Source organism: Bos indicus x Bos taurus, chromosome 2 (assembly GCF_003369695.1).
Source record: "Bos indicus x Bos taurus breed Angus x Brahman F1 hybrid chromosome 2, Bos_hybrid_MaternalHap_v2.0, whole genome shotgun sequence".
Lineage (NCBI taxonomy): Eukaryota > Metazoa > Chordata > Mammalia > Artiodactyla > Bovidae > Bos > Bos indicus x Bos taurus.
In genome coordinates, this window is record NC_040077.1 from 126,158,282 (window position 1) to 126,182,596 (window position 24,315).

At 41.2% G+C, this 24,315-nt stretch overlaps 1 long non-coding RNA gene across 1 annotated transcript; it reads left to right on the top strand.

Moving 5' to 3' along the window:
* Positions 1–10,725: 10,725 nt before the first annotated feature.
* LOC113881314 lies at positions 10,726–19,559 on the top strand. The gene is made up of 3 exons (XR_003508000.1): positions 10,726–11,178; positions 16,668–16,717; positions 19,292–19,559. It is a non-coding gene; the product is annotated as an uncharacterized LOC113881314 (long non-coding RNA).
* The last annotated feature ends 4,756 nt before the right edge of the window (positions 19,560–24,315 follow it).

Genomic DNA, 24,315 nt, shown 5'->3' on the forward strand with positions numbered 1-24,315 from the left:
GTACTGACCAAGTAAAATGGATGTAGGTTTTAAGTCAAGCTCGTCAACTAAGCTCTTCAGTCAAGAAGAAATCTGAAAGGGTAGTCAGTGGTGAGTCACTTTAAAGTTTATCAGTAACACCCTTTTTTCTGGAGTCCTGGAGCAAATTCAACAAATAAAAGAAAAAATTTTCTCACTTTAGCCTTTCTAAAAAAAAAATTATTAATAAAAAAAGGCCAAAGTGAGAAATCTTTTTAATGTATTGGCCGCTGTATTTATAGGAAATACTTGCAGAACAGAGGCATGAATAATAAGCATGATTCTTTTATATTTGAAAATATATTTGATACAGTGATTTATATTTGATAAAGTGACTCTTTCATATTTGATAAGAAACTTGGTAATGTGTGTGTCACATTCAGCTTCACTATATAATTGTGAATACACCCTGAAATCAATCTACATTTTTTCAGTTCTGGCTATCCAATATGAACAATTGATAGTTGGAGAAAACTCCACAAGTTTGTAGGGATAAAATAAGAGAATTAGAGTTGTTACTTTATTAAGACAGAATCATTAAGTCTCTAAAATTCACTCACAATTATCGATGGTAACTCCCTTAGCTCCAGATTAAGAGGTCTTTCTCTTCTATGTTTTTCCAAATATATAAATAACAGGCCAATGAAAGGAAAAGAGACCACTGATACATATCCATATTTATTTTCCAAAGAAAACTGTACACCTTTGACATAAATTGCTTTCAACAAAGACTTCAGTCAGTCAGTCAGTTCAGTCGCTCAGTCGTGTCTGACTCTTTGAGACCCCATGAATCACAGCACTCCAGGCCTCCCTGTCCATCACCAACTCCCAGAGTTTACTCAAACTCATGTCCATCGAGTCGGTGATGCCATCCAGCCATCTCATCCTCTGTCGTCCCCTTCTCCTCCTGCCCCCAATCCCTCCCAGCATCAGAGTCTTTTCCAATGAGTCAACTCTTCTCATGAGGAGACCAAAGTATTGGAGTTTCAGCTTTAGCATCAGTCCTTCCAATGAACACCCAGGACTGATCTCCTTTAGGGTGGACTGGTTGGATCTCCTTGCAGTCCAAGGGACTCTCAAGAGTCTTCTCCAACACCACAGTTCAAAAGCATCAATTCTTCGTTGCTCAGCCTTCTTCACAGTCCAACTCTCACGTCCATACATGACCACTGGAAAAACCATAGCCTTGACTAGGCGGACCTTTGATGGCAAAGTAATGTCTCTGTTTTGAATATGCTGTCTAGGTTGGTCATAACTTTCCTTCCAAGGAGTAAGCGTCTTTTCATTACATGGCTGCAATCACTATCTGCAGTGGTTTTGGAGCCCAAAAAATAAAGTCTGATACTGTTTCTACTGTTTCCCCATCTATTTCTCATGAAGTGATGGGACCAGATGCCATGATCCTAGTTTTCTGAATGTTGAGCTTTAAGCCAACTTTTTCACTCTCCTCTTTCACTTTCATCAAGAGGCTCTAGTTCCTCTGTACTTTCTGCCATAAGGGTGGTGTCATCTGCATATCTGAGGTTATTGATATTTCTCCCAGCAATCTTGATTCCAGCTTGTGCTTCTTTCAGCCCAGCGTTTCTCATGATGTACTCTAGTTTACACATAAAAAGATGGCTTGGGGGTGGGAGTAGGAGATTAACTAATAAAAGAAACCCAAAGATCATTTCTAGAAAAGCTACAAGGCAGAAGGAAGAAAATGTAAACACCCACCTCTCTAAGAGTAAAGCTTCCAGGGCTTCCCTGGTGGCTCAGTGATAAAGAATCTGCCTGCCACCACAGGAGACTCTGGTTCAATCCCTGGTCCAGGAAGATCCCACATGCTGTGGAGCAACTAAGCTCATGCACCACAACTACTGACCTTATACTCTCTAGAGCCCAGGAGCCACAACTACTGAGCCCCGGTGCTGCAACTACTGAAGCCCATGTGTCCTAGAGCCCATGCTCTGCAACAAGAGAAGCCACTGCAACGAGAAGCCCTCACAGCAACACAGACTCAGCACAGCCAAAAACTAATAATGTTTTTTACAAAAGAGAGTAAAGCGTCCATTGATGTCTTACATCTAACAGTCAGTGCTTATCCAGTCTCTAGGATGAAACAGTATCTCACATAAGGCATACCTATCAATGAAAAGTGAAAGTCACTTAGTCGTGTCTGACTCTTTGTGACCCCATGGATAGTCCATGGAATTCTCCAGTCCAGAATACTGAAGTGGGTAGCCATTCCCTTCTCCAGGGAATCTTCCCAACCCAGGGATCGAATCCAGGTCTCCCGCATTGCAGGTGAATCCTTTACCAGCTGAGCCACAAGGGAAGCCCATACCTACCAATAGAAGGCCAATTTGTCCCAAAGTAGGTAAAGTACACAAAACCAAATTTCTGAGCTGTAAGATGCAGATGCTGGATAAATAATGTGTTCACAGCGTACTTCTTATCTACAACTAAGTCTTTAAAGGTAGAGAAAAACCTGAGATACTCCTTAAGGTACCAGGAGTATTAAGGTACATTCACTCCCAAGTTTTTCTACTTATTGGCTGAGTCTCTAGCTGAACTGTCTTAAAAATATATGAATTATAAGAAAGCAATTGAGTCTGCTCTGCTCTTTAAAAATTGCTACAGTATTCTTAGGACCCAAAGTCTTATTCTTACCCTAAAGTCTTCTACTTCCCTCATACTAAATAATTTTTTATTGATATTTTACTCTGTTCCCTTGAACATGATTCCCAAAGGTCTTTTCAAATAAAGAATTCAATATTTTAGGAAAAAAGATAGGGTACATTTTCAGCAGAATCAAAAGGCAATTCAAACTCTACTCTGTGAAACTTAACAAAACATCACACATTCATTAAAAAAAATATTCTAAGTCCTTTTGATTGTTTCATTGGGCTATGGTGATTTTTATTGTAAAGACAGGTATTATCAACCACAGTTTTTCTTAAATTACTTTCAAAATATTTCATAAGTATAAAATAATACACATTAGACACACAAATACAAAAGGATATCTTTCATTATCTTAAAACAGTCCCAGTTACTCCCCATGGTATCACTCCAGGAACTAAAAATCAAGAAAATACAATTATTTTTTCACCATTCATCAATGGTAAAAATGGAAAGAGAAAGATAGAATGCACAAGCTAAAGTTTCTCTTAAATGATAAAAAGGCAAAAACCAGGAAATAAAGAAGATCCAGGTGACTGACAAGAATTGAGAGCTAAGAAAAAGATAAGAGGAGGAGAAACTGAGGGAGAGATTGACAGGCCTACATCCAAAAATTGGGCTGTAGAAAATATAAGGTAGAACGTGGTAGAAGATGGATACTGAGATAGAAAGACCACTTGGGAGTCAGGATATTGCATTCATGCCATACTTCTCAGGTATCAGCTTTATGATATTAGCTCTGTTTCCTCATCTCAAGTATAAGGAGACTGAACCAACTGCTTCTGATATTTCAACTCTATGAACTGCTGGATGGACCCCAGAGGGCAGAAACTAATATAAGCCAAGATGGAAATCTGGAGGAACCTGAAGACTAGCAGGAGTCTCACAGAGAGTGACAAGACAGAGGGACAGCCAGGGTAGGAAAAGTAAGTGAGAAGTTAAAGATTCAAGAGCAGATACCACATGAACTATCTCCATTTTTCTACCAGTTCCCTAAGAGAAGGGAAAACACATCACTCTCTTAATAATACACTTGCCATCAGGTTGAGCCATATGAAATTGTTGACATTTGTTAATTGATATTTTCCATTATCTCACTTGGAGACAAGGCATCCCCAAACTGATGACAAATAGCTGATTTACACTGAGTCACATGGAAAATGATAGATCTGATTTCTTAATTTTTTGATAAAGCTGATTTACTCAATAACTAGTAAGACTAGTAAATGGCCCCCACTGTCTATAATTGTGGTTAATCTCTGTATTTTATAATTCTGAATGCTACATATTCCCCTTTTTTTCATCATATTGTCTTAATTCTCCACCAATTAAGGAAACTGAGTCTTAGAACAACAGAAATGAAAACACATGATTTAAAGAGGGCTTCCCTGGTGGCTCAGTTGGTAAAGAATCCACCTGCAATGCAGGAGATGGGTTCCTTGAGTCAGGAAGATCCCTTGGAGAAGGAAATGGCAACCCACTTTGGTATTCTCGCCTGGAAAAGCCCAAGGACAGAGAAGCCTGGTGGACTACAGTCTACAGGGTTGCAAGAGTCAGACACAGCTTAGCAACTAAACCACCACCATCAATATTAAAGAGACCTTGAAATGGAGTGGCCTATGGAAAGAAGTTTAAACAATAAAACACCATCACTCTATGGAGGAGGGGGATTAAAATAATACCACATAAAAGAAGCCTACCATGTACAGAAAATAGTTGGCAATAATAAAGATATTAAACCTACAAGAGGAGAGATAACCCAGCTCAAAAACTTCAGATTGATCCTTGCCTAATCATGAAGGAACTGAAAGAAGCATTTAGTTATGTTACTTTGGTTCTCTAGTAGAAGGAACTAGCTCTAAGGAACCAAGAAACTAAAAAGAGAAGTAAAAAAGGGGTGGTTCAACCTTTGTCATCCAACACAAATACCAAACAATTAAGTGGGTGTAAAAAGAGGACTGACATCTGGATATCTGAGTTGGGCCCTAACTCTATCACTAACTTATTACGTGACCTTGAGCAGTCTTCTTCCAAAATCTCAGTTTTCATCTTCAAAGTGAGGGTGGGACAATTGTTATAAAGCAATGTAATTTCAAACTTGCAGAAAAATTTCAAGTATAGTAGAAGGAACTCCCTTAAGTCCTTTATCCAAATTTTTAAATTATTTCTATTTTTTCCATTTACTGTATTATTCTCTCTTTACATATAGACTTATAAATACATGTATTTTTTACTAAACCATTTGAGACTTAGAAATACACACTTTTACCCCTAAATACATAAGTGTGTTATTTATTAGGAACAAAGTCATTCTCTTATGTAACCAGTGCGTGTGTATAAAAATGAGAACATTTAATGCTAATACAATACTATTATCTAATTTACAGTCCATGGACAATTTTGTTAATTGTCCTAAAAACATTATGTAGAGGCTATTTTTTTTTCAGGGTTTGGGATTAAATCTAAGGGTCATACACTGCATTTACATGTCATGTCTCTTTTGTCTCTTTTGTCTGTTTTAATCTGGATGGATCAGTTCCTCAGCCTTTCTTTTTGTTTCCTGACCTTGACATTTTTGAAGAGTACAGGCCAGTTATTTTGTAAAATGGCCCTCAATTTGGGTTTGTCTGACATTTCCTCATGATTAGATTCAGTTTGTGCATTTTGGCAGGATTACCACGGAGGTGATATTGTGTCCTCAGTGCTTATTAAGAGGTACATGCAGTCAATTTGTTCCAATATCAGAGATGTAGGTTTGATGACTTGGTTAATGTGGTGTTAATGAGGTTCCTCCACTTTCTTTGTAACTATTAAATAATTTATGGAAAGATACTTTGCCTTGTAAATATCCTGCTACTCAACAAACTTTCACTCACTGGTTTTAGCATTCATATTTATTCATTGTCAAACTACTGAAAGAAAAACTTTCACTTTTGCTACATTTATGTAATGATTCATTTACTTATTTATATCAGTGTGGACTCATGGATTCTTATTTTATTCAATGGTTTAAAACCCACTATTTGATGTTTGGCAGAAACCAACAAAATTCTGTAAAGCAATTATCCTTCAATTAAAAAATAAATAAGTTGAAAAGAAAAACAAACAAACAAAAAAACCCTACTACTAACAGTATTCATTTTTGATTAAAGCAGAAATTCTTAATCTTTCATTATACCAAGAACTCCTTTAGCAGTGTGGAAAAACCTATAGATCCTTTCTCAGAATAATGCTTTTAAATGCATAAAATAACTATAGAGGATATTACATAGGTTTACAGAGGAAACCTATTATACTGAATAATTATCAAAACTTTTTTGGTAGCTTGTGGGATCTTAATTCCCCAACCAGGGATCAAACCCATGTCCCCTCCATTGGAAGTCTGAAGTCTTAACCATTAGGCTGCAAGAGAAGTCCCCCAAATTTTAAAAATGTATGATACAGTAATGAATGTATTTCTTTATTAACACAATAAATAACAAGATCTCCTAGTAATGAATACAAACTGTATCAGCATGTCTGCAGCAACTGCAGTGTTGTTATGAAATTACCTGTGATTTCTATCACTGACTGTCACAAGTACAGTACTGCTAATACTGCTGTGGTTTTGTTTCATTCAGACTAAAAAGAAATGTTAAATTTCAATTATGAATTAGTGAAAATAAAGATGTGATTTTCCCCAGTCCACATTCAGGACCCAATGTATTCTATCCTGGATGCCAGGTTAAGAATCCTTGGAATAGTCTTTTTGTTCCTCTACCACTCTAAGGCCTTGCCTTAACATAACATCATTTTTTAAGCCCAAAATTTCAGTCCCTCAATGTAAAAGTTCTTTCATCAATGTATAAAAGCTAAATGACTCAGATTTCAAGTAAAAGAAGAAATTACTTTAAAAATCCAGAGCTCTGCAGCACTGAGGCAAAGAAATGACCCACTGTATGACCTGGGGCTGGTCATGGGTTCAGCAAGATTCTAGATAGAGAAACTGAAGCCCAAATAAGAGGAATGACTTACCAGGATCCCAAATAGAACAGTCAGAGGCAGTGACCAGAACAATCATCTTTAGAAAGCTTGATGATAAAAAGATTTACTAGGTATCTATTCAAACTATGGCTCATAAAATGACTAAATAAATGGAAGCCTTATGACTTCCAAGTTGGATGCAAGTGAGGATCCATGTATGCTATATGACCCAGAGGTTGACAATAAAGGGAAAAACAAAACCTGAATTCCTTTATGATAATGCTGATGACTGTGTCAATTTTTCTATAGGTTTTAGTCTACAACGTGATTTTCCCTTAGGAAATCAGATGGTGCCACTGATCTCCCAGTTCAGTGAGAATAAACCACAGCAGTCTGACTCTAATGTCTATGGGGCACAGTTGCGTGTGTGTGTGTGTGTGCATGCGCACACACTAACTTGCTTCAGTCATGTCCGACTCTTTGTGACCCTCTGGACTGTAGCCCACCAGGCTCCTCTGTCCATGGGATTCTCCAGGAAAGAATGCTGGAGTGGGTTGCCATGCCCTCCTCCAGTACACATGAGAGTTCAGAAAATTATCCCCAGATTTAATGAAAAGTAAAGAACTAAAGAGCCTCTTGATGAAAGTGAAAAAGGAGAGTGAAAAAGTTGGCTTAAAGCTCAACATTTAGAAAACTAAGATCATGGCATCTGGTCCCATCACTTCATGGCAAATAGATGGGGAAACAGTGGAAACAGTGTCAGACTTTATTTTTCTGGGCTCCAAAATCACTGCAGATGATGATTACAGCCATGAAATGAAAAGACGCTTACTCCTTGGAAGGAAAGTTATGACCAACCTAGATAGCATATTCAAAAGCAGACACATTACTTTGCCAACAAAGGTCCATCTAGTCAAGGCTATGGTTTTTCCAGTGGTCATGTATGGATGTGAGAGTTGGACTGGAAAGAAAGCTGAGCACCGAAGAATTGATGCTTTTGAACTGTGGTGTTGGAGAAGACTCTTGAGAGTCCCTTGGACTGCAAGGAGATCCAACCAGTCCATCCTAAAGGAGATCAGTCCTGGGTGTTCATTGGAAGGACTGATGCTGAAGCTGAAACTCCAATACTTTGGCCACCTGATGTGAAGAGCTGACTCATTGGAAAAGACCCTGATGCTGGGAAAGATTGAGGACAGGAAGAGAATGGGAACTACAGAGGATGAGATGGTGGGATGGCATCACCCACTCAATGGACATGGGTTTGGGTGGACTTCGGGAGTTGGTGATGGACAGGGAGGCCTCGTGTGCTGCGGTTCATGGGGTCACAAAGAGTAGAACACGACTGAGTGACTGAACTGAACTGAATACATTTTCACATGTAATTTCTTCATTTTACTCATGAAAGACTATGTTCTTGGGGTTCTTACAATTTAACTTCTGAATCTGTTAGAAGTAGAATAGAATTGAGCTGAAAACCTAGTTACACTATAATATAGCACCACCCCCATGAAAGGTATCAGTCCGCAAACCAGGACGTTAACAGCAAAGTTGCAGTAACTGGAAGCAGGAGCCCAGCAGAAACATTCAGAGTAGCAGACTAAAGCTAAAGCTTATAAAATCACTGTAGAAATGTAAATTTGAATAATAAAGTTCAAATGCAATGCATCCTTAATTGATCTAAAAGTATTTAGATTTAAGTTATATGTTTAATCTCAACTGCAATTGATTTTCTTTGGCGGTGGGGTAGGTAAGAGTTTTGACTCTGTCTAACCTAAATACTCTTGCCTGGAAAATCCCATGGACAGAGGAGCCTGGTAGGCTGCAGTCCACGGGGTCGAAAAGAGTCGGACATGACTGAGCAACTTCACTTTCACTTTCATGCATTGGAGAAGGAAACGGCAACCCACTCCAGTGTTCTTGCCTGGAGAATCCCAGGGACGGGGGAGCCTGGTGGGCTGCCGTCTATGGGGTCGCACAGAGTCGGACACGACTGATGCGACTTAGCAGCAGCAGCAGCAGCAACCTAAATAAAAGGATTTGATTTCCAAAGTTTGAATTCCACTGCAAACTAGATTTTTCTTCTCTACCACTGGTATTCCTTAAAACTCCCCATCAGAGAATTCCCTGGTTCAGTGGTTAGGACTCTGTGCTTCCACTGCAGGAGCATGGTTCGATCCTTGGTTGGGGAACTAAGATCCTGCATGCTGCATAGTGAGGCCAAAAAAAAAATTAAAAAAATCTTCACCAAATCTGTGTCCATAATCATGTGCTTAAATACAACCCTGTTTTATCTTTCCTGAAATAAAAGCTACATTTATGAACACTCATGCAAAATTAAACAGCATATAATTCCTAAGGCCTTCCTAGCTTTCTTCACAATTTAAAATCTGGAGACCTGGATATTCTTACACTTGCATTTTTCTTTCCTACCATTCCTATAATCTCATTTTTCAATATTGAACTATCGTTATTCATATTCCCATTAAATCACTGCCCACTCCTGATCTTTTCTGTTTAAATGCTTCTTGGCTCTCCAGAACCTGAGAACTGCACATGAACATGGGGGAAATTTCTTGGAAACCTCAAATCAATATAACTTAAGTGATTAAAAAAAAAAAAAAATCAACCTAGAAATAACAACGAATTTTTACTGATTTGAGCCTATGGTAGAGAATTTTATCTCCACTTACATTGCTTCTTAAGAACAGCCCTCCCTAGCTTGTCAACTTTATCTCTCACAAAAGACCTAATACAGTGCTTTACGCATAGAAAACATTTATTTACTGAACAAATGTTCAGAAAGTTTATCATGCAACATTCAGTCAACTTAAAAAACTGCCTTGAAACAATCTGGACTGGTTCTTCAGACCATCATTATGCTTAGAAGACATCAGTCCAATAAGTAATTTAGAAATACTTGAAATAGAAGGAAATAGTGATAAAACAGTCATTTAAAAGAAAGTCCCACCAGTGACTTTTCTGGTGGCTCAATGGACAAGAATCTGCCTGCCAACGCAGGGGGCCAATGCAGGGGACATGTATTCCATCCCCAGTCCAAGAAGATCCCACACACCACAGAGCAACTTAGCTCATGCACCACAACTACTGAGCCTGTGTGCTGCAACTACTGAAGCCCAAGCACCTAAATTCTGTGCTCTCAAACAAGAGAAGCCACCACAATAAGTCTGCACATGTCAACAAAGAGTAGCTCCTGCATGCAGCAACTAGAGAAAGCCACCAGCAAGGAAGACCTAGCATAGCCAATAAAGAAAATAAATTAACAAAACAAAACAGACCCATATTTACAATGCTTGGAATGAGAATCTCAAAACATTTGAATCTGAAATAATGAATCTCTTGATATACATAAAATTACACAAGTCTTTTCCTTTAATTCCCACTTACAGCTTTAAAGTTTGTGATACGCAAAAAGTTTAGAGACACAGTGCCTCAAGATTCTCTATGACGTCTTTTGCAAACCTCTCACCTACTGGAGATAACTTTTAACTGGAGCTGAAGCCCAGGGAAGAATTGACTTTAGGGATTAAGGTGTGGAATTTAGGAATAATAATCAACCATACTAACAAAGCGGTTCTGTGGTGTCTAAGAAGGTAAACACTCTGCCTGAAATACAGGAGACCCAGGTTCAGTCCCTGGGTGCGGAAGATCCCCTGGCGGAGGAAATGGGAACGCACTCCAGTATTCTCGCCTGGAGAATCCCATGAACTAGAGGAGCCTGGTGGGCTACAGTCCACGGGGTTGCAAACAGTCGGACGTGACTGTGCGATTAACACTGATACTAACAAAAAGGAAAAGTTTGTTGTTGTTGTTGTTGTTGTTACTGGGAGACAAATTATGTCAAAATGTTTTCAAAACCAAAAACATGATCTCAAATTGGGGAAGGAATACGAGAATTACAACATCTAAGAGAAAATATTACACAGTGCTTTTAAAAAAGACTTCACATTGAATAAATAGCCTATACATAACCTCTAAAGTCACCAATTGACTCTTTTTCTAATTTAGAGGTCGCTACATAGTTGATTTGGGATAAATTGTTTCTATGGTGTTTGCCAACTGGGCTCGATGGTTTGGCCTGAAGGATTGAGGGTGCCAAAAGACTGGGACTGGCTTTCCAAGGTTGCTTAAATTGTAGCAAGTCAAGGGTTTCTCTTTCCAAAGCCAGTTACAGTGTTTGCTTTTGGGGACAACTCAAAAGGAGCCTTTTCATACTGTACATGGGAGTCTCCTGGCAAGAATACTGGCGTGGTTTGCCATTCCCTCCTCCACCGGACCACGTTCTGTCAGGTAGTTAGCGTCACCCACTCAATGGATAGGAGTTTGAGAAAACTCCGGAGATAGTTAAACGACTTAGCAGCCTGACGTGCTATGGGCCACCGGGTCAGAGAGTCGTACACGACTTAGCGACTGTACAACAACAAGGAGCCTTTAGAGTCCAGCTCATCGGAGCTCTGGACTTTAACTTCCTCATCTGTAAAATGGAGCAGCCATCGCCTGCAGGAGGAATACAAGGTACTACCCAGAGCCCCACCAACGTGAACGCAGCCATCCAGTTAGGGCTGGGAGGAGGCGGCGCCGAACGGAGCAAGAACAGGGTAGTTTGCAGGAAGTGCTTAAGGGTTGGGAGGGGAGATAGAAGGCGGAGGCGGGAATGTGAAAGCTGAGCCCTAGCTGCAGAGTTCGTACCGAAGCTCAGGGGAGGCGGGGCGAAGCTGGGGTGAAGGGGTTAGTCAGTCGACGGGCAAGATGGGCCACCTCCCCCGAAAAGAGAGGGCTGGGTGCGGGGGGAAGCTCTGAGGTGGCGGCTGAGGAACGCGGGGGGAGGGGGGAAGAGAACGCGCTCAAGAAAGGGGCGGGAAGCGCGTGCCCACCGCACGCATGCGCGCGCCTAGCTCCTCCAGGTCTCAGGCCTGGGTTTCTGACCGCGCGCCCAGCGCCGACGGTGCGGACGTTACTGGAGGAGGAGCCACACGATCCCTCCCCGCCGGGACCTGAAGGTCCTGCAGCGCATTTCTCGAAGTGGCGAGTCGCCACTTGTTTCTTCACTAGGCATTTAGGAAGCAGAGAAAGGGAACACGTTTCTGCCTCTTCTTTTTTCGTTCCCCTCCCCCAAGAAGAGTGGGGAGGGAGGTCCTAGGCGTGTCAGGGAGAGTCCGCTCCGGGTTTTCCCGCCCACTTTAACTCTGTGAGCGCTTCGACCGCGCGGCGCTTCACTCCACCCGGCGCGTCCGAGCCCTCCGCCGGAACTCGTTCCGCCTCCACTACACATATTTCTCCAGGAATGGAAAGTGGGACCTCCGACCTCTTTCCCAGAGCTCCCCAGGCCAGAGGGCTGTTCCCAATCTTTTCGGAGTTCCAACTCCCGACAGCCTCTGGCAGCTAGAATTCTCTGAATCAGGTCGCTCTCAGGGACTACTTGACGTCTCCGTGCGCTCGGTGGTGCGACCGCGCTCTGAGCTCTTCCTGGAAACTCCCGCCTCGGGGAGCCAGGAGAGCCCGGCCGGGGGGAGGGGAGCGGAGGGGACGCACACGCCCCCTGTCCCGGGGGAGGGCTCCGCACCCCCGCCCTCCTCCCCGCGGGGAGGGGAGGGAAGGCAAGGCAAGGCAAGGCGCGAGAGGGGGAGGGGAGAGCGCGGGGCACGGAAACGGGGTGGGGGGGCAGCTTCCCGCCCCACCCCCTGTCTGGAGAACAACGGGTTCCCGCTGCTGCCCCCTGCCGCCCACAGCGCCCCGCACCCCGCGCTCCTGCCCGGCCCCGAGAGGGGCGTCGGGGGAGCTGCAGCTGCCGGGGCCGTGGGAACCCGAGCCGACGCTTATAAGAACTGACCGGTTTCCTGTCAGAAAACTTCCAGTTACTTTAGAGAAGCCCGTTGGGCCAGCTTGGTCCCAGGCGGAGTTGGCCACATTTCACTACAGCCCGGTGACCTCCCTTCTACTTTAAAACAACGGGGAATAAGCTTCGGGGAAGCAGTCGGTTCATAAAACCAAGAGCAACACCACGTTGCACCGCTCTGACTCAAAGGAAATTAAACAAAATACTGATTGTGGGGAATTTTTAAAGGGCTACTAACAGAAGGAACTCGGGCTTTTCAAGTGAAAGCTTTTTTCCCCTCTGTATGTACACAAAGATTTAAAGTCATGAGAATTTATTACAGCAGTACATCTGCTTGTAAGCGTACAGGAGTTTGTGGTTTAAAAAAACCTTAGTGAACTTTTTGAAAGAGAGGCGTTTGTTTCTGAATCCAACAGGAAAAAAACCAATTCGAAAAAGCTTGAAAAAGTTCAATTAGAATAGCAGCCACATTTCAACATTTCCCAGATTTTGCAATATTAAACTGTGAAGGTTTGTGCCAAATTTTAAGGCAAGAATTCTTACTGCCAAATTACAAATTTCTCAAAATGAGGGGTGTTCAACCAAATTGCTGCCAGACCCCATGAACAGGCACTAACAGCACTGCTATAATTACACCTTATTATCTCCCTCGCAGCCTTATTTGATTCACTGCCTGATAAAATCCTATTCCGGGTGTCACTAGCTGGCCTTTTTCTGGGGCTGAACAATCACACTTCACCCATGCCTCAGTTCCTCCAACGCCTCTTTAGCTGTGTAACCCATCGCTTTCTATTCCATTCTTCACAGTACATCTCTTCCAAAAATGCAGCCCAATCAGATAGATTCTTTTCACCCTAGCTTCCCTAGAGACTAAGAAATGAAGAAGATGAAAACAAATTTATCAGAGATACTCACAAGAAAAATTTCTTCTTTGAAGAAAAGGATTTAGGCCAAGAAACTAAATTTGTTGTTTATCTAGAGCCCCCTACGGGGATTTAGCATAGTGGGTTGAATGCAGTTAAACCAGCTTAATCACTTTCTTTGTTCTGGGCTCTTTGCATTTATTTAATGTTGTATTTTAACATGATTTGACACAAACTAAACTAATTTCTTCTGTTAGTGTAGTCTACACTGTAGACCATACAACATGACCAAACGTAACTTTCTGTGGAACCTTTGACTTTTTGTAGAATTCTGTGCTAAACTGCTATATGACCAAGACTAAAAAGGGGGGTTGGGGGGAGGGGTGGGCAGGAAGTCGTGTGTTCATTTTTTTTTAATCCAGAGATTTTAAAAACACAAAAAGTTGACCATTATAAACCATTTATTCTTTGGAAGATCTGTAGCTCCACAGCCCTTGATGAGATCTACATTTACTCATTTTTGAAAGTAGGTTGGTTGGTTTGTTTCAACCGGGAAAAAAGGAAGAGGGCATGCCAGATCTTCTGCCTGATAGATTATAATTCTTCTAGCCTTTACTCTCTCTTAAATAACAATTCTACCCTGCTTCTCCCCAGCCCCAGATTGAAGGGCATTCATTCACAAATGACTCTTGAGCTTCTTTCTGAGTGTCTGCTTCCTTATAAAGCCAAAACCTCAATACTAAGGCTCAGTGAATTAAGGTTTGTAAAGATGGATGCAGAAAACCTAAGTACCTAGGAGGAATAATCTCTTTTCTGTTCTACCTTTATTTTCCAGGAATAATAATATTTGTCCTTTACTATGTGTGAGATAGGCACTTCTAAGCTCTTCATATGAACTAACTCCTTACTGCAGGCCTATGAGAAGTGGGTACAATTGTTGCTATTATTTTACAGAGGATGAAATTGAGACAAAGAAGTTAAGTAACTGGCACAACCCAGGCTGGAACCTACAGAACTAGGTTTTAAACCCAGACTGTTTCCATTGTGCTTCTCATCACCCAAGCTGGTTGTCAGTTTGACTGTCCATAAAATGAAAAGTCATCATTCATTAATTCACCATCTTTTGTCTTCAGAATGTCCCCTGTATGACCAAGTCTAGGGTTATGCTTTTTCCTCTGGAACTCCAGTAAAGTGAAATCTGTTGAGATCTGCTTAGGAAAAGCATTCCCAAATCAGATTACTCTCCTGGAAGCTAGCCTCAAACTGTCAGCATATGCATTGTAAATGTTAACCGGGACAGACACATCCAACCTCACCAGATTCAGAAAGAAGCAAGATGGTTAAAAGTGATTTGGATTCTCTGATGTTGAAATAGGTAGAAACCAGGAGATGAAGTGGGAAGAGATAAGGTGATAGAAGCTGAGAGAAAATAAATGTAACATATGTGCACAGGGAGAGATCAGTCTGACAGAGCAAAGAATGAGGATCAAGGTCATGCAGAAAAGAATTGAATCGTGTGCATGTGTTACAAGAGAACTAGAAAAGGAGCATAAACGTGAAAATCAAGTACAGAACAAAGAAGGGTGGCGGGGTGTCAGGTTGGTTTTTTTCAGCAAGTGGGGCTTCAGATGAATTAAATACAATTTTAGGCTGGATTAATAGAAATACAGCATCTGGAACAAGGAGAGAGCTCCACTTCATTCTATGTTAGACCTCATCTAGGTAACGTGCTCACTTTTAAAGGAATGTAATAAAGAGAGCAACCAACCAAGATGGTGAGGAGACTTGAAATCCAGGCTTAGTAGGAAGAGTTGAAGAATTCATAAGTGATGGTAGAGCCATCTTGAAATACCTGAAGAGCTATTGTGTGAAAAAAAGAATTAAGACTTGTCCTGAGAGGCTCTAAGATTCTAAAACTGATGATTTAGGAGCTTTAGAGACACACACTAGCTCAGAATATGGAAGAAGTCACGCAAATATGAAATAGATTGTCTTAGAATGTAACAAGCTCCACATCCATCACTAGAAGTATTCAAAATATATGTGGAGGCTGGACCATGTAGTATTGAGGTGCCTTTCATCCTTGCTGCCATTCACCTGGTCACTGTAAAAAAGGGGGAAAACAATATTACATACTTCAGTAGTTTGTTGAAAAACACTTAGCACATAGTGATGTGAAAGCAGTCACTAAAAGTCAGCTGATAATAACATCCCTGAAGTTCTAAGAGCCAGGATTTCTAAATTTATCAGTGGGCGACTATTTAAGAGTTGTGTTTATAGATCACTTCTTTAGCATTATCAATACTATCCTGAATGGTGGCTTGGGTATCAGTTGGCACCTTTAGGAGATTTTGGTGCAACTAAAACTTATTTAATAACACCCAGGGAGCAGGATGGTGAATTCTATACCGCCAGGATCTTAAAATTGAATTGTAGCATTACACTGCAGTCAACGCAGTAAGATAATGTGGGGTGACTGTAGGAAGGGTGGATAAAGTAAAATTAATAAAATCTGGCAGATGAGAGAAATCAAGCAGTACAGCTTTGTGTTGATGGTTGAAAAACAATAGCAGCTAGGTCAGCCTTAAATTTCACATGCAAGAGTCCGATGAGACGGCTCATTTTGAGCAAAATGTGTCATGAAGCCCATGAAACTGACTGGGAAAGCTGGAGACAGAAACAAAGACAAGCCCACCAGCGAGCTGGTTACTTGCTTACCCCAGGAAAGCAGTATGGTAAAGATGAGGCTATTTCATGGAGAATAAGGCTCATCTCAGCTACATCTTCAAACAAATAAACATACATGACCGTTAAAAGGTTCAATGAAGCTGTCTTAGCAATCAGACTTATTTAGATTCTTTTTCCTCCTACCAAAAGGGGAAAATGAAAAGGAGACAAGACTGCTGTGGAGTAGGGCAAAACTAGGACTAGAAACTCAGCTCTGCCTCTGCTAGAGGAGCAACTAGAGCAAATGACTTTACCTTTCTAAGCCATAGTTTTCTTCTCTGTAGAATGGAAATAATAATAACATCCACCTCATGGCATTGTTGTTGAGGGTTATATAATTACATGTAAAATATAGTTAGGACAATGCCTGACACAGAGTGCCTAATATATTAACAGAATAAATTTTATTGGGGAAGCAGGGAAAAAAGTGTGACCATATTAATATCTGTGATACAGATTCTGCCATGTAGAGATAGTGATATTATACAAAGGGAATGAAGAGCCACGACCACTGCATAACCGTCCCATCTTAGGTGGTCACTAAAGGGCATAAAACTTACAATTTGTGTAACTTACAGGAGAAAGTCAGCTGAAATGGAATTGCAAGTGTCCTTGCTCCAAATACAAGGTAAATGATTTCCTTCTCTCTCCTTTGGTTCTGTTTTTCTCTTCATGCTTTAATCATTTTGACACCAAGCTGTACAAAAGTAATTTAAAATTAACATGTCTGACACTTGGTAGCTAGCAGAACCTGATTCTGAACCCTGCCCCCTCTTCAGAGTAGCCAAAAGTCTTCTTTGATTGGCTACTGGTCCTGCAGCAGCTGATGAAGGGCCCAGGAAAACACATCCAACAATTAATTTGCTAATTTAGTTTTCTGTTTAATTTGAAACCAGAAAATCCTCAGTCACCCAGGAGCTTGGCTCTCTGGCTTGCCTTCTGAAACTTCTCTTTCAGTAGTGAGCAAAGAAACACAAAGGGAGAAGAAAGCTTACCTTCTTAGGTACATACCATACCGCCTGTGCCCTCCTATCTTCACAATGGTTTTCTATAGGATCACAGTTCACACCTCTTTTCACCAGGAGAATTGGGAGCAAAACATTCATACTCGGGGTAGGTAAAATGCTTCCTGAGTTACGGGGAATTTCCAGACCAATATATGTTCAGAATTTAGGGTTACAGACAGACCCAGATGGGCTTCTAGCGTTAGAAGTAAGGATTGCTTTAAATTGTAAAGTGGCTTTCAGGTTCCCTGGGAACTTTCTGGCTGATTTCAAAAGGAAGAGGCAAATTTATATCAGAGATTGAAAAGATTTGTATTAGAGGGTTGGGTGAGATGAAAGACACAAGTTTCCCAGATTCCTCTGAAAGCTTGCCCTTGCTGGAAAGAATCTTAGAATTAAGAGGCAGAGAGGGAATATCCACCAGAACCCATTCCCTTTCTGCAACTCAGAGTGGATTTTGCTCAGCTGGCGGTTTGATTTTTACTCCCAGTTTTTCCATCTCAGGGAAATTAAACTCTTCTGCCTGACATCCAAGACTTTCTACAATCCGATCTCACCTACCCATCAATCCCTATTTCTAACTCTTCCTCATAGTGCATTTCCTAATTTGGCCAGCCTCAATGTTCTGAAGACACATTGCTATGTTCCTGCCTTTGATCAGATCAGATCAGTCACTCAGTCGTGTCCAACTTTGTGACCCCATGAATCGCAGCACGCCAGGCCTCCCTGTCCATCACCATCTCCTGGAGTTCACTCAAACTCATGTCCATGGAGTTGGTGATGCCGTCCAGCCATCTCATCCTCTGTCGTCCCCTTTTCCTCCTGCCTCCAATCCCTCCCAGCATCAGAGTCTTTTCCAATGAGTCAACTCTTCGCGTGAGGTGGCCAAAGTACTGGAGTTTCAGCGTTAGCATCATTCCTTCCAAAGAACACTCAGGGCTGATCTCCTTTAGAATGGACTAATTGGATCTCTTTGCAGTCCAAGGGACTCTCTAGAGTCTTCTCCAACACCACAGTTCAAAACCTTTGTTCAATTCCCTACTGATATTTCTCCTACATGCTCCTCTCCCCTTTATTTAAATCCTGTTCAAACCTCAAGGCCCACCAAGGTTTTACTTCCCCCATTCAATCTTCCCCACCACTAACTTCTCCCCTCTGTCTTCACATTGGTAACGTTTATATAAAGTACCACATGTTTATTTAAAGTACCACATGTTAACCACTCTGATGAAACCATATTCACTTATTTCTTATCTCAGTTCTAATTTTCCAAGTAAACTGTAAAGTTCCAAAAGCCAGGGCCCATATCATTTACTTCCTTGGTATCCCAACATGGCCATCCATGATAGTCATCAGTGCTTATTTACAAACACAAATTATCAAGTTGTACCCTCCCTGAGTTTCTGTTTTGTTAGGTCTCCAATGAGACCCGGAAGTCTGTATGTTAGTCAGCCCTTGACTGTAGTTAGAGATCACTGCTCACAGCACATGACATAGGAGTCACTCAACTTGACTATGAACATCTGGGTATAAACTACAATATATGCAGTTATTTTTATCACACGATGACCTAATTGATGGGCACTCCCACTACCAAATGTATACCTCAGGGCACAGGTTTGGAGGCAAAGAATCTGGTTTACCTGTGCTGGCTTCAGTTTGGTATATTTGGAATTCAAATCTCTCCACCTTATGATCTCTTTGTAATTACAATTATAGAGATTGGGTTGATTGAATTGATGGAATTGTAGCTGATTAGAAACATTCCCATCTTCATTTCCCATTCTGTTCAATCAGTTACAATCTATAGTATTTATCTGTGAAGTAATATTTAGGGGCAACGGGACTTTCGTATGTGAAAAAACACTCCAGGCACAACTGCAAAATTGATAAAATGTATCTTCCTCCTCAGTCCTCACCCCATATACTAAATCCAACTCAAGTGTTAAATGATGAAGGATTAAGCTGTGATCCCCCTGGGATACTAGTATTTCAGAGGGAATCCTCTGGAAGTAAGAGGAGGAGATTATCTTAATGATTCCTAAACTTACTTGACAGGCAAACTGCCAGAGCCCAAGATTTGGGTGAGCATTTTCTTAGAAAGATGACCCCCTGGGCGCCCCTCTGCTTCTTCCTGAATTCTACAATTTTCAATAAAGTAAACAGTGACCATAGAAGTTTACAATTGTTGTTCCCAGAGCTGAAAACAGTTTAAATGTGGACATGATCGTCTGCTGTGGATGGTGTTAGAAGACGCATCTGAGTCAGAGTCCCATTACTGTTTTGTCAAAAGAGCATCTTCTGGATTTTTCACATTCTTACTCTATTAAATGCAAAAGAGAAAACCCTTGAAGTCTTCTTTTATTCATCCAACAAATATTTATTGGGTGCCTATTATGTCCCAAGGACTGTCCTATTTTCTCGAGATACAACAATGAACAGATAAAATTCATGGAGGTTGTTGTTCAGTTGCCAAGTTGTATCTCACTCTTTGTGACTCCATGGCCTGCAGCATGCCAGGCTCCTCTGTCCTCCACTATCTCCTGGAGTTTGCTCAAATTCATGAACAGGGTTTGTGAAGGGCAACATATAAACTAAATAAATAATCATGTTATACATTAAATGATGAATGCTGTGGAGAACAAATTAAGCAGAGAATGGAAATGAGAAGTGCTGGGGGAAACTTTAAATTTTAAACTGAATGGACAAGAAAGTTCTGAGAGGATATCACTGGAGTAAAGACCTAAAGGAAGTGAGGAAGCAAGACGTGCTGCTGCTGCTGCTGCTAAGTCGCTTTAGTCGTGTCTGACTCTGTGCGACCCCATAGACGGCAGCCCACCAGGCTCCCCTGTCCCTGGGATTCTCCAGGCAAGAACACTGGAGTGGGTTGCCGTTTCCTTCTCCAATGCATGAAAGTGAAAAGTGAAAGTGAAGACGCTCAGTCTGTCCAACTCTTAGCGACTCCATGGACTGCAGCCCACCAGGCTCCTCCATTCATGGGATTGTCCAGGCAAGAGTACTGGAGTGGGTTGCCATTGCCTTCTCCAAGCCATGTAGATATCTGCAAAAAGAAAATTCCCAATAACTGGTTTAATACCTCTCAGATTATAGGTTAAGAGTTAGGTCTTGCAAATTCTGATCAAACACTAGTGCCTTTGCTAAATGCACAATAACTTCCCCCTTGAAAGTTATTCAGTCCTCATCTGTGAAGTCTTCTAAGGCTTAGTTGAAGATTTTCTATTGAAAAGCAAAAAAAAAAAAAAAAAATTTCTGAAAGCTTAACAGTACTACCGTAATCACTTAAAGGCATGGAAGACCATCCTAAAACCAAACAAACCAACAAAGTTTTTTGTAATTTTGAGCTGAGAGATCCCATTTATATTAATTAATTACTTAAAAAAAACGTTATTCACATAAACAATTAGACATTGAAATTAAATAGATTGCTTGTTTTTAAAAGATGAAAAACAGTTCCTCATTTGGTTCTCGGAACAAATTGTGATATGTGCAAAACTGGCATTATGTTCAGTATACACATAAGGGTGCTAAGATCCAGAGAAACTAGGTGCCTTGTCATAGGTCCCACAGTGTTAAAACTCAGGTCTTTTGACTCTAAATCCCATGTTTCTTCCCTCTATCATAGCTGCCATTTCAGTTCCCAAATTAGGAAAATAGCTACAGCATAGTACTTACTTACAGAATTTAAGCAACCTTTAGATGCCCTGTGAAACCACATCTGTCAAATAAAAAAGAGAAATAACAACAGTATATTGGAAAAGCTAGTTGTGAAGTTAAACTTAAAACCCAAAGGACAGACAGCTGGCATCAGTTCCTAAGGCCTAAGTCTTAGAGGCTGGAAGTCTAAATCACAGCAGAAACATTATACCTTTCTACACTGGGCTCTGGTACAAGGAATGCTTTCCATCTAGGGCAGAGTAGATGCTAGAAGCAGCACAATGTTCCATTAAGTACTAAAATTTATCAATACCCAGTTCAGGCAAAAAGAGATAGATAAAGAAGTGGTTATATTACTGGAATTTGGTTCTTTTCCCTTATTTCCAAAACCACCCAATCAGGACCCTTGTCACTTATTGCTCAGGTTCTTTCCCCTTATTCCCCAAACCACCCAATCAGGACCCTTGTCACTTATTTCTCACATCTATGTACAAGTCTACTGTCAGTTTCTCCCCTTTCCCTGACCTTTTCCCCAAACTTTTACTTCCCAAATTTTACTCTCTTGCATAAAAAACTTTAGTGACTCCCAAATACAGTTCATTAAGAAAATAAGATTCAGTTTAGCATTCAAGATATTACCTGTAACACAGCTTACTAAAATTGACACAAGATGAAGTAGAAAATGCAAATTGCCCTATATCTCTTAAAGAAATCAAATTTGTTAATAAATATCTTTCTTAAAGAAAGCTCTAGACCCAGATGGTTTCACTGGAAAATTCTATCAAACATTTAAGGAAGAAGTAAGATCTATCTTCCACAAATTCTTTTAGAAAATAGATGAGGGAATATTGCCAGCTCATTCAACCTTAGATAGTCCATCTGATCTTTGACATTCCTGCCCTAATTACCAAAATTTAGAGACAGAAACTATGCATGTTTCCTAATTTTCTTCCAAACAGCAATGCTACATGCTCTTGCTGACAGTTCCCCTTCCTTGGAATTCCTTCCTTGGAATTCCCTCCCCACTCTTTGCCTATTCAAGTACTTTGGATGGATAAAAGTGAGGATTCTTAGATGATCTGAAACTTAGGTCTATTCTTTTTTATTTTTCCTTTTTTTTAGGTCTATTCTTTTGTCACTTGCCTCTAAAGACGAGTATAACCTTGAGAAGTGAGCACAGGAAAAAAAAAAAAATCAGTGTTAGTACTGTACATAAATGTTAAGCCCAGCGTAGTATACACAAAAGAAAAGTCAAGGGCTTTTCTTTCTTTTTTCTCTTTGTTTTGTTTTCAAGGGCTTTTCTGATTCAACAAAGTAAAGTGTTCCCACTTCCCAGTGAAATGCAGTAGAGAACTATGCAAAAGGCAGAAAAAATGAGGCTTTTTATTTTTTAAAGAACAGCAGCAGAATACCAGTGAGGATCTTCTGTCACCACGCTTTCCAGCAAACATTTATCGAGAGCCTATTATGAGCCAAGATTATACCAGGAACTGTGTATATACTTGGTGGCCCCTTCTTTCATGGAACATACAGTCTAGAAGAAGAGACAGACAATAATTAGGTGACAAGAATTATAAATTGTGATTAACTTTTCAGAATGTAAAGGACAACCCTCTTTTTTGGTGGGGGGCCCTCAACAAGTAAGGATCTTAGTTTCCAACCAGGGATTGAACCAGGACTCAGTTAAAGCACTGAGTCCTGATCACTGGGCCACCAAGGAAGTCCCAGAACAAACGCTGAAAGGAAGAATAATGGTGGGAGCCTTTTTTTGAAGTTGATGGTCAGGAAAGGTCACTCTGAGGAAGGTAAGTTTCTTGTAGGATGAGAACGCACCAGCCACTTGGGTGAGGGCCATTGCAGGCAGAGAGAAGAGTGTGTGATAGTTCTGAAACCAGAAAATCGTTAAGTTTTCTTAGCAGCTGAACAGAAGGTCGATGTGGCTGGTGGGTTGGACAGGTAGTTGAGGCCAGATCATGATGGATCTTCTTGGTTTTGGAAAGATTTTTTTTTTTATTCAAAATATAGTGGAGCCTGTGGAGGATGATAAGTTAATGACAAGAATTGAGAAGACCCCAGATCAATAATATTTCAAAAGACATTATTTACTCCCATATTCAACTGGCATTTATGGAGTATCTCTGTATTAGGTACTCTTCTCAGCATTTTAACATCCCATTCAGTTTTCACCATAGACTTGTCCGTGTGTGTGTGTGTGTGTGTGTGAGCACGCATGCACGCAGGCGCTAAATTGCTTCAGTTGTATCCAACTCTTTGTGAACCTTGGGCTGTAGCCTGCCAGTCTCCTCTGACCATGGGATTTTCTAGGCAAAAATACTAGAATGTGTTGACATTTCCTTCTTCAGGGGATCTTCCCGACCCAGGGATCAAACTGGTATCTCCTCTTGTCTTCTGCATTGCAGGTGGATTCTTTACCACTGAACCACTGGGGAAGCCCTAATAGACCTGTGAGTGAGGTATTATATCATTATCACTTTCTTACTGATTAAGAAACTGATGCTCAGAGAGATTCAGTGACTTGCCCAAGATTATATCAATATTAGACCAAAGCCGTGGTTTGCAATTTAGTCTCACCTATGATTCAAGGCGGAGAAGGCAATGGCACCCCACTCCAGTACTCTTGCCTGGAAAATCTCATGGACGGAGGAGCCTGGTAGGCTGCAGTCCATGAGGTTGCTAGAGTCAGAGACGACTGAGTGACTTCACTTTCACTTTTCACTTTCATGCATTGGAGGAGGAAATGGCAACCCATTCCAGTATTCTTGCCTGGAGAATCCCAGGGACGGGGGAGCCAGATGGGCTGCCGTCTATGGGGTCGCACGGAGTCGGACACGACTGAAGCGACTTAGCAGCAGCAGCAGCATGATTCAAGGTCTCTCTGTTCATCCCACCAGGTTATCTAACTCAGGCCAAATATCCACAGTATCTTTGACTCTTCTCTATTTCTCGTATACCCCTCCCCTCTTATAGCCATCAGCAAATCCTGGTACGTTTTACCTCTAAAATCTAACGACTTGTCAGCATCTCTGCTGCTGCTGTCCTAATCTGAGACTCCATTGTTTTTTGCCTGCTGCTGCTGCTGCTAAGTCACATCAGTCGTGTCTGACTCTGTGCGACCCCATAGACAGCAGCCCACCAGGCTCCCCTGTCCCTGGGATTCTCCAAGCAAGAACACTGGAGTGGGTTGCCATTTCCCTCTCCGGTGCATGAAAGTGAAAAGTGAAAGGGAAGTCACTCAGTCGTTTCCGACTCTTCTCGACCCCATAGACTGTAGCCTACCAGGCTCCTCCGCCCATGGCATTTTCCAGGCAAGAGTACTGGAGTGGGGTGCCATTGCCTTCTCCGTGTTTTTCGCCTAGATTCCTGCAACTGCCTCCAAACTATTCTCCCGGCTTCTGTCCTTGCTCTCCTATCTTTTTTTTTTTCTGCACAGCAGCCAGAATAAACCTTCAAAAACATAAGTCATATCATAAAACATAAATCATTCCTCCAGTGACTTCCCATGCCACTCAAATAAAAGTCTTCAATG